Here is a 16,696-nt window from a genome sequence, read left to right as displayed (position 1 = left end):
ACTGTCTGCTATGAACCCTTGGTGGGTTAACAATTCCCTGTTGAGTTCCTTAACGTCCGGATCATGGCCACAGACAGCACCATTGGGGAATGCAGGGCTCTTTTGATGGAACCCAGAGTTTACCCTTTGAAGCCGAAATGTTAAGGAAGCATCTTGTTAGCGTGGGAGTTGCAATAACATTGCTTTGGTCCTTTGCGTCACCCTCCTGGCTCCTGACAAACAGGAGGGGAAGTGTCACCTTGATGGATGTTCGCCATCAGCCAAAGGAACACAAACTTCCATTTCCAGCAGAGCGGAATAAAAATGGAAAAAGTTATGTGAGGAAACACATTTTTCAAGCCTGGGTCTGTTGTGGGAACAGTGCCCAGAAATGATCTCAGCAGGTGGAAGTATTAAGATTTTGCCCCCTGGCTACCAGTGACCGCTTCTTCCCACAAACCAAAGTGCCTGTTCAGCCTGTGCATGGGGAGGGGGAGAACCCCTGGACAAACACACCAGGACAGCTTCGTCCTCCCATCCCCCTGCAACCAAGCCTAGCATAAACCTCCAGAATCACACACTCCAGTGCAACAGGAGAAAGTCAAGTGCACACAGCTTACAAAAGCCAGCAGCTTTGGTTTGTTTTTCTTTATGTAACTGTTTGACTTCACACACACTCAGCAGTTCCAGGCTGCCGTGATCATGGCACCATTTCTAGAAAAACAAAAGCAAACTTGCCTGCTGTGCTCTGGTCTACGAATCCTACTACCCTAGAAACAGTCCAGTGCTGGTCAGCCAGGACCGGAGGCCACTACTTGCTGCTGTCATGAAGGATGGGAAGCTCTGCTTGACGGTGGGGGGGGGGAGAGAGAGAATCCAAGCAGGAGCTGACATGAGATGGCTGGACAACTACCAGACAAAACTGCCTAGCAGCATATTCCTCGGTAGAGATGTGGGAACAGGTTGGCTAAGCTGCTTAGGAAGCCTTTTAGTGTTCCTACATATTTTTTAGGATTTGTTTTAATATTAAATAAACGTGGGGGCGGATTTTTTTTAATTTAAGGATGCCTTTTAGTTTGATTGAGAAAAACTCACTGGCTGGGTATGGAGTTTGGTGGGTGTGGAAGGAGAGCAGAAGGCCACAGAAGACTGCTGAGGAGCAGCAAGCTACTGCCTCTGACAGCAAGATCTGTCCTCGGGAAGTTGTGGACTCTCCTTCCTTGGAGGTTTTTAAGCAGCTGGATGGCCCTCTGTCATGGGTGCTTTAGTGGAGATTCTTGCAGTGCAGGGGGTTGGTCTGGATGACCCTTGGAGGTACCTTGCAACTATTCAATCCTATTATTCTATTATTTTTATTTATTCAATTTATATACCAACCTTTATCAAAAGCTCCCAGGGTGCTGTACATCATTAAGAACATATTTTACAGAGCATAATAATTACATAATGCAAAGCATAATAATAAAATAGTCATACTAACAATCTCCTTCCCCGCCCCCCAACATTTAAGAGGCCATAAGTTATTTAATAGCCTAGGCTTGGGTAAAGAGGAACATTTTCTTTTCTTTTTTTAAAAAATATTTTTATTGGGTTTTCACATTTTATAGACATACACACACACAAACACAAAACACAAAACAAAACATATATAATGTTCATTACCCTCTTTCCTTGACTTCCCCACATCTCTCCTCCCCACATTCCAATTTCAATAATTAATTCAGCAAGTTATTTCCTCTTCTCTCTATTATATTTTTGTCCTCTGTTCTTAATATTTAACATCTCTTGTTAGGCTCAAGTTTACTTATCCTATTTTTACACATTAGCTCCTTTCTCTAAGGTCGTCCTACCCTCTCTCCCACGAAATCCTCCCTTTTTATTAAACAAGTCATATCAAAATTAAAAAAAAACAAAAATCATAAATTTTTACTATTCTACTCTCCCCCTCCCTCCCTGGCCCGGTTTCTGTCCCTTCCCAAATCACTATTCTAAAAGAACAGTTTCAGCCCAGATTTCTCACATCCGAGGCTCTCAAGCCCCAGTTAGTCTTTCTCCATCTGTTTTGTTGCTTATTGGCCTTCAGTTCTCGAAGGAGTTGTGTCCCAAGTTCCATCTTCTTTCCTTCCACCAAAGTCAGTAGCAGTTGCTGCCAAGGATCTGCCAATCTCCCATGCTCAAACTTCAAGAAAAGGTCCCAATCATGCTTGTTCTTTCCTTCCACCGAATCAGTCAATAGCAATTGCTGCCAAGGGTCTGCCAGTCTCCCATATTCAAACTTGAGGAAGAAGTCCCAGTCATATTTATTTGTTTTTTTGTATTCCAGTGTTCCAGATATTCCAGGGGCTTCTTCCTTTGTCCTTCTCTCCTTTTGCAGATTTACGGTCCACTGGTCCTCTTCTTCAGTTCCTTTGTTTCCTAAAGCTGCAGGCTTTTGGTTGGTACTTTCCATCTGAACATCCTCTCCTTCTTCTTCTTCTTCTTTTCCCCCCATTTCCAAAGCTGTCTCTTCTTTTCCGGCTGCCAGGTTTTTTTCCAACTTTGTATCGTCAGCAGAGTTGCTCAGTTTCAGATTCAAGGTCACAAGTTGTTTGCTCATATCTGCAGTCTGCTCTTGTAAAGTTCCCACGAGAAAAAACATCCTTTCTATCTCTGCCCATAATTTTCCTTCTGCAGCCATTGCAGTATCCTTTGTTCCCTCCAGGGGGATTACCAGTCCAATAGTTCTTTTCCAGCAATTCGTTACTTTGTTGTTCAAAATACTTTGTTTCCAATCAGTTCAGATACAATCTGTCACCTTTAATCCAAAGAGAAATTTCTAAATATCACAGTTCCAGCCTCTAATCGTCCGTTTGACAGCTCTTTTGACAGCTGTCAAACTTTCTTTCTTTTTTTTCCCTCAGGCTCACACGCAGGACACTCCCGGGTCCAGAATGGGGGGGGGGGATTACACAAAAGCTTCTAATATTCCTCTCTCCTCTCCAGCACAGTAACTTTTAATCCATTTCGTGCAAGTTGTTTTTCTAAACACAAAAGTCTTTCCACCTTAGTGCTCCTCTCCTTGCTTGAATCTTTTTATGGGGGGGGGGGAGTGTGGACTTCCTTTTAGCACATCCCCCGGTCGTACTCCAATCAAAGGTAAAATTTTAGTGTCTAATTTTCATTTTACTCACGGGTTCTTCGTTTCAGTCCAAATTTCAGGAAGGAAGACAGCGCTCTCCGGCCATGGCTCGCGGCTTCGCTCCGCCGAGGTAGCGATGGACTCTCAGCACCGCGCCGCACCCCAGTCCACTCCGCAGCCTTTAAAAAGGCTCTTCGCGGGTCGGGGAGGGCGTTTAAGGTGCCCACCGAGTCACCAAGTCCGCAGGCTTCAGCGCCTGCGGTTTTTGAGGGTCCCCGTGTCGCCGGCACGGCAAGACCCGTCCTCTGCGGAGCCGATTCCCTCCGGAGCTCGGAGGGAATCCGCCATTACCGGATCGCGCTATCCCGGAAGTCTAAAGAGGAACATTTTCACCTGCCATCTAAAGACATGTAATGATGGTGCCAGGCGAGCCTCTCTGGGAAGAGCATTCCCCAGTCGGGGAGCCACTGCAGAAAAGGCCTGTTCTTGTGTTCTCTCCGAACCTCTCAGGGACATACAGAAGTGCCTCAGATGACAAGTGCAAGGTTTGGGTCAGTTCATATGGAGAGATGTCTCTAATTCATGGCGTTTCTAATTCAGTGGTTGTGCCTTGTGGATACTTGGGACAGGGGGAAGTGTGCCAGAGAGTCCACTATGGATCATTAGGGGGCCCTTCCCTATAAAACAAAGGATTATAAACAACAAGCGTATTAAGAGTTAGCAGCAAACCTTGGAGAGATGCAGCAGCCTGCTCACTTTAACCTGAATGGGCTTGCTACAGAAGACAGGGCGGGTTGCCATTTATCTCCCCACCTGCCCACAGCAAGCTGGGCTGGAAAGGACTCAGTTGGAGGAGCATCTCAAGGGGCAGGTTCTCCAGGTTCAATCTGGTCCTTGTTGCAAAGCAGTACCACAGAGCTGGGCCAAGTCACCATCCAGAGAACGAGACCAAATGAAAATGAGGATGAAAGAAAGGGCTGTGAAGAAGAGAGTCGGAAAAGGGAAAAGATGGAAGAAAAGAGTCCTTAAGAAGTAGTGCCACTCGTGAAAAGCAGCAACAGGAAATCATTCCATCTGCAGAATGCTCCACCTGCTTAGAAATTTCCTCCCGCAACACTTAGTTTCAAAGTGCAGCATCTTTAAGTCATATTTTGTGACCATATTTCAGCACCATCATCTTCATTTCATTCACTGGTGAATTATTATTTTTTAATCACCACCTTTGCAAATTGCATTTCAATGCAAACTGCAATACTGTGGGGAAAACCAAATCATGTTTAGTGGAGCAAAGTTAATAAGCTATCTTTAACAACATTTAACGTTTATACAAATACATACAGGCAGCCTATTGGCAAAACCTATTTGGTGTTTCGCAACTTTCCAACTAGTTGCGGGACCTTAGCAGAATACATGCAGAATCCATGGAAGCAATTGGCGACTTGACTGCAGACAGGATAGACGAAGCAGGAACCAGCAACTTGTAGTTAGGTGTTTATTATATACAGTGGACTATTTACAGGAACAGAACACGGATCTTTTGCTAGCTCTCTCTGACACGAGTCACAACTCCTACACTCACTGACACACTGAACCACTGAACTACCAGTTAGTAGGTCATTAATTATCACTCCCTTGAGAGAGCTTGACCAGTCAGGGAGCTGTCTCCATGCCTCTGTTATCACCAGGCAGACTTACTCCTTCAGATTGCCTTCTGGCTGTCTGCCAAACCTTAATTGACTCTGTGTGAGTAGCTGCACGTACACAGTTTCCCAACACAGCCCCCAGTTTACGCGCATGCAATATGTGTGCAACTGTGTATATGTGCATCACACTGAACCCCAAAGTGACCTGGAGACATCATAAAAACATCACTGAAAAATCTCTAAAAAGGCAGAACGGGGGTGGAACAGGGTGTTTTCAAGCTTTTTCAATGGGTTTTGATTATATAAGATTTCATCGATGCATGCTGGATGTTGGATCCAAGACGACTCACAGTGCTCTCCCATCCAAAGGAGAAGTAAACCCAGGAGCTTTGCCTCATACCTTCCCACCACTTTGAAAACATTAAACTAACAGCCTCCTACCCAGAGAAGCCTTGCTCACATCAAGGCACCACTGCAGCTTCTGTGATCATACAAGTTCTGGTTGAAGGGATGGAGTTGACAGAGCAGAACAAGAAAAGGTGCCAAAGCAAAATGCTGTCCCTCTGCAATCAGTGCCCAGAAGTGCCCTAGCTTATCTACAAGGATGGCAGTTGGGTTGGCAAAACACATAATTAAACGCTTCCTCCTCGGAAGAGCATCTGAACTCACATTTCACTGCCAGAGCAAGGAAGTTAATTGTGCCTTTCAATGCTCATCTGATCCTATTAATAGATAATAATTTTACTTGAGCAGAAGGAAGCACCAGAGAAGGTCATGGTTGCCTGGCCCCAGCTCCAGCTGAAAACTAGCGTAACCTAGGTTACTGCCGAAGAAAAGGAAGCCTGGGGTAAGAAAGCAAGAAAAGGCTGTGACTGGCAGGAGCCAGAAGCTGTGCCTCCCTTTCCCTGTTGGCATCAGGTGCCCACTCTCTGGCTAATGTTAGGCTGCTCTGTTGATCTAAATCTATTTCTGTGCTGTTATCACTTTAGATTGCTGGCAGATCCTTCCATATTTGAAGAAATCCCCTTATATCCTACTTTTCTATGTTCAGGGATTTTGATTTTTTAATTTGGGTGGTGGTGACAGCACAGCACTCCACCCTGCAAGCCCATGCCCATGCACAGGGCAGCCTAGAAACAGGGTTGCCAAAATCTCCATACCAACTTAGATCTTTTCACTGGGCTACAAATAGGGAGCCATGATCCAGAGAACAAGCTTGATTCAGTTCTGCAGCCAAAAAGCAAAGCTGCCAGCTACACAAACACAATATGCCATTCAAATTCTGGGTTCTTCACAAGCTATATGAAACATACAGATTGGATACCAGACCCATTCCTTAAGCAAAGCCTTTGCTGGCAGCTCTCTGGAATTACAGAAAGCTATTTGGAGGAAGTGGTCCTTGCATCATTACACACACACTAGATGACCACAACACATTCTATTCAAGTCTGCCTTGGACAGATGCTCTTTAAATCTATCTTGTGCAAAATACAGCTGCTCAGATGCTTGTTGGGCCACAACAGAACTACAACAGTAAGAGCTGTTCGACAGTGGAATTTGCTGCCAAGGGGTGTGGTGGAATCTCCTTCTTTGGAGGTCTTTAAGCAGAGGCTTGACAACCATATGTCAGGAGTGCTCTGAAGGTGTTTCCTGCTTGGCAGGGGGTTGGACTCAATGGCCCTTGTGGTCTCTTCCAACTCTATGATTCTATGATTCTAGGTATAAAGCACTGAAGCCGTTTAGGGCTTTAAAGGTCAACACCAAGGATGTCATATAGCGGAGGGAGAAAGGTTGTTTTCTGCTGCTCCAGAGAAGCGGACATGGAGCAATGGATCCAAACTACAAGAAAGAAGATTCCACCTAAACATGAGGAAGAACTTCCTGACAGTAAGAGCTGTTCGACAGTGGAATTTGCTGCCAAGGAGTGTGGTGGAGTCTCCTTCTTTGGAGGTCTTTAAGCAGAGGCTTGACAACCATATGTCAGGAGTGCTCTGATGGTGTTTCCTGCTTGGCAGGGGGTTGGACTCGATGGCCCTTGTGGTCTCTTCCAACTCTAGGATTCGATGATTCTATTCTATGATTCTAGGACTATAACTCTCCTTGGCCCAGACTCTCCAGGTGTCCCTATTTTTCAGGGACAGTCCTGGATTTACAGAAGCTGTCCTGGTTTCTCATTTGAATGTCTTGCTTTTCCTTAGGACGTCCCTATTTCAATCGGATAAATGTTGGAGGGTATGGCTCAATTATGCACCTCCCAAGCCAAGGAGATAGATAAGTAACTATACAACTTTTAGAAGACATCTGAAGGCAGACCTGTGTAGGGAAGGTTTTTTTTTAATGTTTAATGTTTTATGTTGTTATATGTGTTCAAAGCCTCCCAGAGTGGTTGGGGAAACCCAGTCAGATGGGCGAGGTATAACAACAACAACAACAACAACAACAACAACAACAACAACAACAACAACCACCATTGTTGAATAGGATGTCCTGATTTTCATCAGAGAAATGTTGGAGAGTATGTTAGCCCCAGCCACACCTGAAGTCCAAAACATCTGGAGGGCACCAGGCTGACAAAGACTGGACTAGCTACTCAAAGCACATAACACCTATTACACTGGCTTGCTGTTCATGTCCTGATTCTTGGCCCACTGTAAAGTGCTGGTGTTCACCTTTAAAGGCTTGAGTGGTTTGGGACCAGGTTATTTGGATACTCACACCAGTTCAGGCCTTAAGATTAAGCTCAAAGGCCCTGCATGGGCGCCTGCCATCAAACTTGTGGCCACCAGAAACAGGTGCATATGGCTCTCCTTCATACTAGCAAAGTATGCATGGCTTCTACGTTACAGTCGAACCTCGGTTGTTGAACGTAATCCGTTCCGGAAGAGTGTTCGACTTAAAAATGTTCGACAACCGAGGCGTGGCTTCCAATTGGCTGCAAGAGCTTCTCGCACTCAAGCGGAACCGTGTCGGACATTCAGGTTCCAAAAAACGTTTGAAAATCGGAACATTTACTTCCAGGTTTTTGGCGTTTCGGAGCCAAAATGCACGATAACGAAGGCGTTCAGAAACCAAGGTTTGACTCTAGTGACTTTTAAACAAGAGTCTGAACACTTCCTCCCTGCTAACCCTGCTTTTTAATATGCGGTGTTCCTGTGTTGTTTTTAAGTGCTACTGTTTTACTGCCCCAATGCTTATACAATGTTTAATAATTATTTTTAATATTTCATAATTTTCTTGTTTCTACTTGTAAGTCACTTTCAGACACCTTCATGGAAAACCTGACAAATTATTAATAATGTAATAGCAATTATTTTTAGTTTTGGATTGTGGTTTTATTACAGTCTATATGTCTTTGCTCCCAATAAGCTGCATTGGGAAGATTTTGCCCAAATATTTTGAAATAAATGAAATATATAAAAATGTCCTTCCATTTCTTATTTTCCCTTTATATTGGTTGTTTCCCAGTATTTACATGTTGGATTTAAGGTTCGGGGGGCAAAAGCAGGCCAGAGGTAGGTAAGCCACCTGAGTGGCATGATGCTGTCAGAAATACAAACCATCATTCCTTTAAAGAGAGACAGAGACAGAGGGAGAAATAGTTGGCAATTTTCACCTGAATGTGGGAGCTGCACTTTAATGAGCTATGGAGACAAAGACAATAATCTAGACTTTGGCAAACAAACACGACTCATGTGTTATCAGTTAAGGGGTGTCTTGCGGGTACCAAGAATTAATGGTTCGTTTCAGAGTTTTCTTCCCAAATGCATTATCTTACAATCTCCTGAAGACAGGATGGGTTAAAATTAAAAGCTTAACTGAAAAGTTGGTTTATTGTGGAATTAGCATTTTGAGCTCTTAGATCACCTTGTTTGTTCTCCTGATCAGGAGGACTTTTGAGACTGTAGCTCAGTCCTGCGCAATAAAAAGATGTGTTGATTAAAAAAAATAACACAGGTGCATTAATGAAAGGTGCAAAATGCAAGAAACAGGTCTTGGTTGTTTGCTTGTTTTTCAGTCCCTTCCCCTCCCCACCCCCATTTGCTCCTTTTCATTAAATCTGTTTGCTCCAGAGGGAAACGTAATTGCCAAGCCCAAGCAATGCCAGACCCCCTGAAGAGCTCCACCGCCTGCTGCTCCCATCATGAGTCCCAACAGGGAGGCGACACGGAGAGGGGGGCTCCTTATGATGGCAGCCGTTCATGAGGCGTAACTTATTAAGGAAACAGCACACACCTTCAGAAGGACAAGCAGAGCTGCCTGTGGGAAGAGCAACACTGGAAATGGCCATGTTCAAGTGGAGCTGAGGCCTTGAAAGAGCCCTTGCTGCAGAGCTGGTGCCAGATCTCAGGGGCTCCTTGGCACAGTGCTGCCATTACAACTGCCACCCCAACATGGCCACCTCTATGCAATAACTCCCCACCCCACTGACTCTCCTGCCAGCCGCTCTCCACTGGGCAGCATTTCAGTGGCAATGCACTTTTGAATAAGAACCAAGCTTGGCTCTTCTCCATGGTGGCCACCATGCAATGCCGAAATCACCTAGCTATATAGGCAAAGGCATTGCATTTCGGGTCAGTAAAAGTGGTGGGCAGCCACTGCAGGGGAGAGCAGAGATTTGCTGCCATTGTCTATGGGCAACTGCGGGAAGGCCGAGAAAAGTGTGTGGGGCCCTCCTGAACCCGTGGGGTGCTTGGCTTGTACCCACTGCAGCTGGCCACTCAATATGCCAATTGTCGCTTATTCCAGTCACCCTCCCAGGTTGCCACTCCTGGTGCCTTAGGCTTCCACCCTGCAAAGACTCTGAGAGAAGAGTATAGAACCTCAGGCCGATCTCTTCCCTGGAGAGCAGCAGTCCCTACCCTGCAGACAAGACCCTTCGTGCTGCTCTGGAAGCCCTGTCGGAAACATCAGATAAAGAACAGCCCAGTAATAGCCTGTAGAATAGGCACAGCCACACTCCCCATGACAGACTGGGGCATCACCCTGCCAATTTGCCGGTTCCCATTTTGGGCACGAATGATTCACTGAGCAGTTACACTTTTACCGCGGCCTCTTTCTCAGTGAAGGATGGTCACAGAGGAAGAGTCATCTGAGCGTGAACTGATGAGGGCAAAAGTCCTGGACAGTTACAAGGAGCTGCAGGAAGAGGCAGCCAACTGCATCAGCCAGTCACTGAAGATGAAAAGCAAGCCCTCTTCCTTCTGTTGCAGCTGCTCAACTCATTTAACTTTGCCTCGACAAGTCTGCGAAGGATTCTCTCTCTCTCTCTCTCTCTCTCTCACACACACACACACAGACACACACACACGTCCCTCTGCATGGCTTATTAAGCTACAGGCTACACAACATTTGGAGGCAACCCAGGGCACGGAATGAAATGTGCTTTGGGTGGGTCCCAAGTCATGCAATGCCACTGGCTGGTCCTAGCTGGTGTCATGTCTCTTGCAGAGAGATTAAGAGAGGTTACTGGGTTTTCTTCTCCCACTCGCAGAACTTCCTTCCTTGGGGCAGGTCTGCAACTCAGAGGCAGAGCCATGTGTTTGGCATGGAAAAGGTCCTGGGATCAGCCGCCAGCATCACCAAGTGTGGCAAGGAGAAAATCCTCTGCCTGAAGCCTTGGAAAGACACTGCCAGTCAGTACAGACAACACTAAGCTAGGTGGACCAGTAACATAGGGCAGTTTCCCATGTTTGTAAAAGTGCGTTCTCCTTGCCACTTGGCTTAGCAACCTAACTGATCCACACTCCAGCTCAGGAAGGCCATAAATGACACACAGTATGTTATAGACCCTAAGGAATGGATGAGAGAAAATCCTTGGCTCTCAGACTTGACTAAAACCAAGTTTAAGCATGCACCACGTTGTTTCAAAATATTGTATGTGCCTCAGTTTGACCAAACTGTGGGAGGCAGTGGAAAACAGGAGTGCCTGGCGTGCTCTGGTCCAGAGGGTCACGAAGAGTCGGACACGACTAAACAACTAAACAAGAAGTGCCTCAAGGCAATTAACTGCATTCACCCATTACCCCGCCCCTCAATTTGCTCTGTAGATCAGAGATGTTGACTATAACTTCCATAATTCCCGGCTCTTTGCTATGCTAGCAGGGGGCTGATGGGAGCTGCAATTCAAGCCACCCATCATCCCCATGTTGAGGAAGGCAGAAACCATAGAGATGTTAAAAAACCCAAACCAGGAAGAGATTAGTCTACTAGCCTTCAAACTGGAGCAATTTCCAGAAGGGATTCCTTCCCACTAGGGCTCTATTTACTCAACCGCAGCTCTGAGGCATTTCAGAGCACTTTCCCAACTCTCTGAAACCTCCAGGAGCTAATCTATAATGTGGTGCTAATGAGGTCTGCTTTAAAGTCAGCTGCTCCACAAGAAAGATCTGAAGCAGAGGACCAAAGAAAAGATCTAAACCACCCATGTCCCCTTGCTAGAAGGAAGAGCATCATCTGTACAACTGGCTCTTTCATCTCACAAGTTATTAAAAAATCTGGGAGATAGTGCACTTAACACTCCAAGCACCCAAGACACAAACACACACCTGGCTGGGACTGCATACAATTTCCTGAAGTGTTCTTAGTGTCATTCAGAGCCTTACAAAAATTCCTGCTTGACTGAGTAGGGTGCGTGTGTGTGTGTGTGTGAACACGGGCACAGACTCCCCTCCTGCAACCAAGGAAGTGCTCAGCTCATCCCGATATTATCGGTGGAAGTCATGCAATAGGGATAAGAACAAACAGGAGAAACATTCGCAGAGCTGAATTGGGAGCAAAGGGAAGTACCCACCTGGCTGTTTTCAAAAGCTGCTTGCTGCTCAGTTAATATCAAGCACTTCTTCCCCACAGATATATTCTAGGAAGAGGGGAAACAGCAAGGCAAGTCAGAAAGCAGCTGGGAGCAGGTCTGCTGTACTGTACTCTGATTCCTGGGCACAAATAGACTGAGGAATGCTGGGTACAGTTACAGTTCCACTTCCCCTGCTTGCCAACTGACCCTCTTCTGCTCCCCACTACCACACTGCCGAGGAACATCGGAAGCTGCCTTATGTAGAGTCCATCTGGCTTGGAGCTATCTGCAGTGACAGCTCTCTGGGGTTTCAGAGCAGGCGCTCTCTCCGCTTTGCCTGGAGACTGGACCTTCTGCAGGCGAGACAGATCCTTCGTCACCAAGCTATGGCAGGCACAGGCAGGAAGTAGCCCCCAGGGTGCAAACCTGAGCAGAAGTCATGCTCAAACACAGGGATGAAAGGGTTTTCCCCACCCTTCCTTGATTTCAAAAGACCCAAGAGTTTTAAGTGCCACAGGTAACAATAGCAGGATAAACAGACGAGATGGGATCCTGAGGCTAGCACCACAAGCGCCCTTTAAGCCTACTCCAACGCCCCACTGAGCCACTCCTCATCCTGGAAGCCCCCTGACCTGTTCATGCATCCTGTTCTCAATATAGCCTCAGGATTGGGATCCAGCCTGCTACTTCCCAGCAAGGCCAAGTGTATCTAAGGAACACAGATATTAGCATTGCCTCCAGTAAGGGGGCAATTGTTTTTTGCAAAGGGATTTTGCAAGCTGCTACCCGCCAATGCAGAGACGGGAAAATGTGCTGCCCTTTGGTTGGTGCTGGACCATGACTCCCATCATCCTTGAGCACTGGCCACACTGGCTGGGGCTGGCAGGAGCTGGAGTCCAGAAGTTGCTGGAGAGCATGCCTTTAGCACATTCCGTGAGCAGGATTTCACCAGAATCTAAGAGCAGCTTGCTGGATCCGGCCAACAGCTCTCTAAATCCAGCACTTTCCTCCTCTTGAATGACTGACCAGATTACCCCAGGAAGCCCACAAGCAGGACCTACATAAAAGCAAAGGTGCTCGGAGGCATATTCCTTCAAGTGAGTATTGTTAATGTTTTTCCCCACAGTATAAAACTGCACCAGTTTTAAGAGGGCATGTTTCATACTGGGAGTTACCTGTGGATTAGAAAAACAGGACTGTAGAATTGTACAGCTGGAAGCAGGGCTGGATTTAGGTTTGATGAGGCCCTAAGCTACTGGAGGTAATGGGGCCCTTTATATGTCCAGCTGTCCTTTGTAAACAACAAATTGTCACTGTTTTTTGTGTTGAATACAATCATACCTCTTGTTATGTTTGCTTCAGGTTAAATATTTTCAGGATGCGGAATGGGTTACTTCCGGGTTTCGCCGCTCGTGCATGCGCAGACGTGGCAAATCGCGACCCGCAGACACGGGTTGCGTTCTGCTCAGGTTGCGAACAGGGCTCCTGTTCACAACCATAGGTACCACTGTATATCCTATATGGTAATTTATGGACCTAATAGGTATCTAAAGCCATTTGCACATAACAAAATACCGTATTTTCCGCTCTATAAGACGCACCAGACCACAAGACGCACCTAGTTTTTGGAGGAGGAAAACAAGAAAAAAATATTCTGAATCTCAGAAGGCAGAACAGCAAGAGGAATCGCTGCGCAGTGAAAGCAGCAATCCCTCTCGCTGTTCTGGCTTCTGGGATAGCTGTGCAGCCTGCATTCGCTCCATAAGACGCGAACACATTTCCCCTTACTTTTTAGGAGGGAAAAAGTGAGCCTTATAGAGCAAAAAATACGGTATGTATTTTATCAAAGTAATTGTTGAACTGTAATACAATTAAGAAGTATATTAATACAGTGGTACCTTGGTTTGCATACGTTTTGGATTACAAACACGTTGAACCTGGAAGTGTGTGTCCCAGTTTGCAACCTTTTTTAGGATTACAACCCTTTTTTTTGTATTATGAACGAATTTTTTTAGAGGCCCCATTGGCAAAAGCGCGCCTTGGGCTACAACCTGTTTTGGTTTACAAACGGACTTCCAGAATGGATTTTGGTGGTAAGCCAAAGTACCACTGTAGTGAAATACAATTAAGAAGGATGTTAATAGTGAAATAACTATGAAGCTCTAACTTAAAATTTTGTAAATGTACATCCGGGTTTTTTCCCCTTTAATTTTTTGGGGGCCTCCCAGAGAGTGGGGCCCTAAGCTATTGCTTGTTTAGCTTATACATAAATCCGGCACTGGCTGGAAGCGACCCTGAGGACCATCTAGTCCACGGGGAGGCAAACTAAGACCCAATCGCCTTCTCAATCCGGCCTGCGGACAGTCGGGGAATCAGAGTGTTTTTACATGAGTAGAATGTCCCCTTTTATTTCAGATGCATCTCTGGGTTATTTGTGGGGCATAGGAATTCGTTCATTATTTTTTCCCAAAATACAGTCTAGCCCCCCACAAGGTCTGAGGGACAGTGGACCAGCCCCCTGCTGAAAAAGTTTGCTGATCTAGTCCAACCTCCTGCAATGCATTTGGGAACTGAACTTGCAACCTTGGCATTATCAGCGCTGCGCTCTACCCACTGAGCTACAACAATGCAGAGGCGGCAAAGGGAGGCACTGCCTTCTCTGCTTTGGCACTACGGAGACAGGACTCAGCCAAGCAACTGCTGCAGCCAGAAGCACCGAATAGTGCCAGGGGCTGTTCCGGGCAGAGCTCAGTTCCCGCACCCACACTCTTTTTTAATTTAGCAGCTGAAAGCCAGAAATTGGACAAGGAATTTCCCACGGCCTGGACAGTCTGAATCAACACCCCGCCCAAATCTGTAGTTTTTTGCTTTCTTGTTTTTCCTCAACCGCCGCCCCCTCCTACTCTTTGCAATGAAGCGTTCTAGAGGATGTGTCAGCCTGCCATTCTTTTATGACAACATGGTTGGTTCCTCACAAAGGTGTTGTCCGGCTGTGAAGCCAGCACCAACGACTGAAGGGTCCAGAGAGGCAAGCCAATGTCCACTGGGCTTGCTTGCATTCTCTCCCCACCCCAGAGATCCACTAGAAGCTGTTCAACAGTGGAACGGTCTCCCTCGGGTAGGTTGTGGCCTCTCCTTCCTTGGAGGCTTTTAAGCAGAGCTCAGGTGGCCATCTGTCACGGATGCTTGAGCTGAGATTCCTGCATTGCAGGGGGGGTGGACTGGATGACCCTCAGGGTGCCTTCCAACTCCATGATTCTATCATATGGGCAGAGTCTTCCCAATATTCTCTTTGTAGAGGCACTTTAGACATTGGTTTTAAGTGTAAAAGCAAGATATAGATAAGATAGCCAATAAGAAAATGCGCATGTATGAAATTTATGCAATGAAAAATGCATACATAACATTGTACCGGCAGCATCAGACTGATGGACAGGAAAGTTGGGTGACTGGTATATCATGATTATTTTGGGGCGGGGTGGGGCAGGGGGCGGGCATTTTGGCAGGTTAGGAGAATCAGTTAAATCAGACCCTCACAAAAAAGCAAAGTAAGGCAGAGTAAGCTGGAGTGAACACAATAGAAGGGGTTGGCAGTTGTTATGAAAATGCTACAGGAATGATACGATCTCTGTCTTGGCTACTGTTCTCCCCTTCTCCGAATTCCTGGCAAGTCTCCTTACAGCGGCTGTCTCTGCCATGTTCAGGAATCTGATTTGATTTTTCACCCAAAAGCACCCCAAACTGAACTTCACTATTGCAGGGCGAGACACAAACATACATAGAACATACTGGGACAGATGTCTGTCTACAACTGCCTTGCCCACCTTTCCAAAGGGCAGGGGTTGCTTTGGGCAGGGGAGGGGTGGTGAATTTGGAAAACAGCCCTGGTCGCCAGTAAGGATGTCTGCTGCTTGGGGTATGAACCAACATCAACAGCAGCTCAGGGAATACTCCAGCCAGGATGTCGGCAGGAAAAGGTGTGGAATGAGAGAGAGAAGCGTGCTCAGATCTTTCTCACAACCGGATCTTACTCTCTAAACTATAGGGAAAAGATGGATGATGCAACCTCCCGGAGCGAGCTCGATGCCGTCCCACTCCCCTCTGCCCTGCAGACAGATATTTACGGGGGCAGCCTCAAGCTAACCCAAACCGCCCTCCCACCTGCGGGGCACCAGGGCGCAATTTGCTCCAGATGCGGAACCTTCTTTCAGGGAAGGGGGGAGGTCACGCGGCGCCTCTATGAAGCGGGATTTTGTGTGTGTGTGTGTGTGTGTGTGTGTGTGTGAGCATGGACAGAGCGCGCCTCCCCGCGCAGAGGAGGCGGCGGGAGGAAGCCCTAAAAAGTTATTGCGCCCGAATCTTCGCGGGAAACCGAAGCTACACCTGTTGAACTCCTGCCTGGCTGGTCGGCGCGCTCCCGGTAGGGAGGCGCTGACGCAACCCGGCACACCGCTTGCAAAAGAGGCAGCAACTCGGCAGGGAGTGAGTGAGGAGAAGGGAAGAGAACGAGCCGCGGCCTCCCCGGCTTTCAGCAGCCCAGCGCCCCCACACTGCCCTGTCCCCGCCTCTCACCAGCCAAAGCAGCGCAGATCCGGCGCCTCCCGCAGCTCAGCAGCCAGCAAATCCCAGAAAGGAGAATCGAGGGCGGGCGGCCAGCAATATCAAGTGGCGAGAACCGGAGGGGGCGGGCCGATGGGGGGGGGAACAAAGCTGCGCCCGCCTCCTTGAGGCAAAAGGTTCTAGATGAGAGAGGAGCGCGCGCGCTTGTGGCATCTCTGCCCCGCGAACAGCATCGTGTGAACGAAGCGGGCAGCGCTAGCACCACCGTGCAAAATGACACGTGTCCGAGACAGCCTGCCCCTTCCTTGGAACAGTTTGAATCATAGAATTGGAAGGGGATCCAGGTCATTTAGTCCAACCCCTGCAATACAGGAATCTTTTGCCCAACGTGGGGCACGAACCCACGACCTTGAGAGTCTCATGCTCTTCTGCTGACCGAGCGAAGTTCTGTCCACAGCTTCACTGGCTGCCTCTCCTTCCAGAAACATAAAGCAGCGCTCCATCTGACAAATAGCTCAGTTGGTAATGAGACTCTTAATCTCAAGGTCGTTGGTTCTAATCGAACCACACATAGCATTTCAATGGGTTGGACTAAATGACCCTCAT

At 47.2% G+C, this 16,696-nt stretch overlaps 1 protein-coding gene across 2 annotated transcripts in view; it reads right to left on the bottom strand.

Moving 5' to 3' along the window:
• Nucleotides 1-16,225, bottom strand: part of SLC7A3 (solute carrier family 7 member 3) — a 34,398-nt gene extending 18,173 nt beyond the window's left edge. The window contains exons 1-2 of one of the 2 annotated variants that reach the window (XM_081896957.1): nucleotides 16,103-16,170; nucleotides 11,531-11,596 (exon numbers count right to left, since the gene is read on the bottom strand). The gene's annotated coding sequence lies outside the window, so the exon portion shown is untranslated. Of the gene's footprint in view, nucleotides 1-11,530; nucleotides 11,597-16,102 lie in introns of both variants that reach the window. The other variant, XM_081896956.1, reaches the window with a different exon arrangement.
• Between the last annotated feature and the right edge of the window lie 471 nt (nucleotides 16,226-16,696).

This window comes from Podarcis melisellensis (genome assembly GCF_964234715.1).
Source record: "Podarcis melisellensis genome assembly, chromosome: Z".
Lineage (NCBI taxonomy): Eukaryota > Metazoa > Chordata > Lepidosauria > Squamata > Lacertidae > Podarcis > Podarcis melisellensis.
Note: the sequence above shows the minus strand (reverse complement) of the source record. Positions and strands in the feature narration are given on the sequence as shown.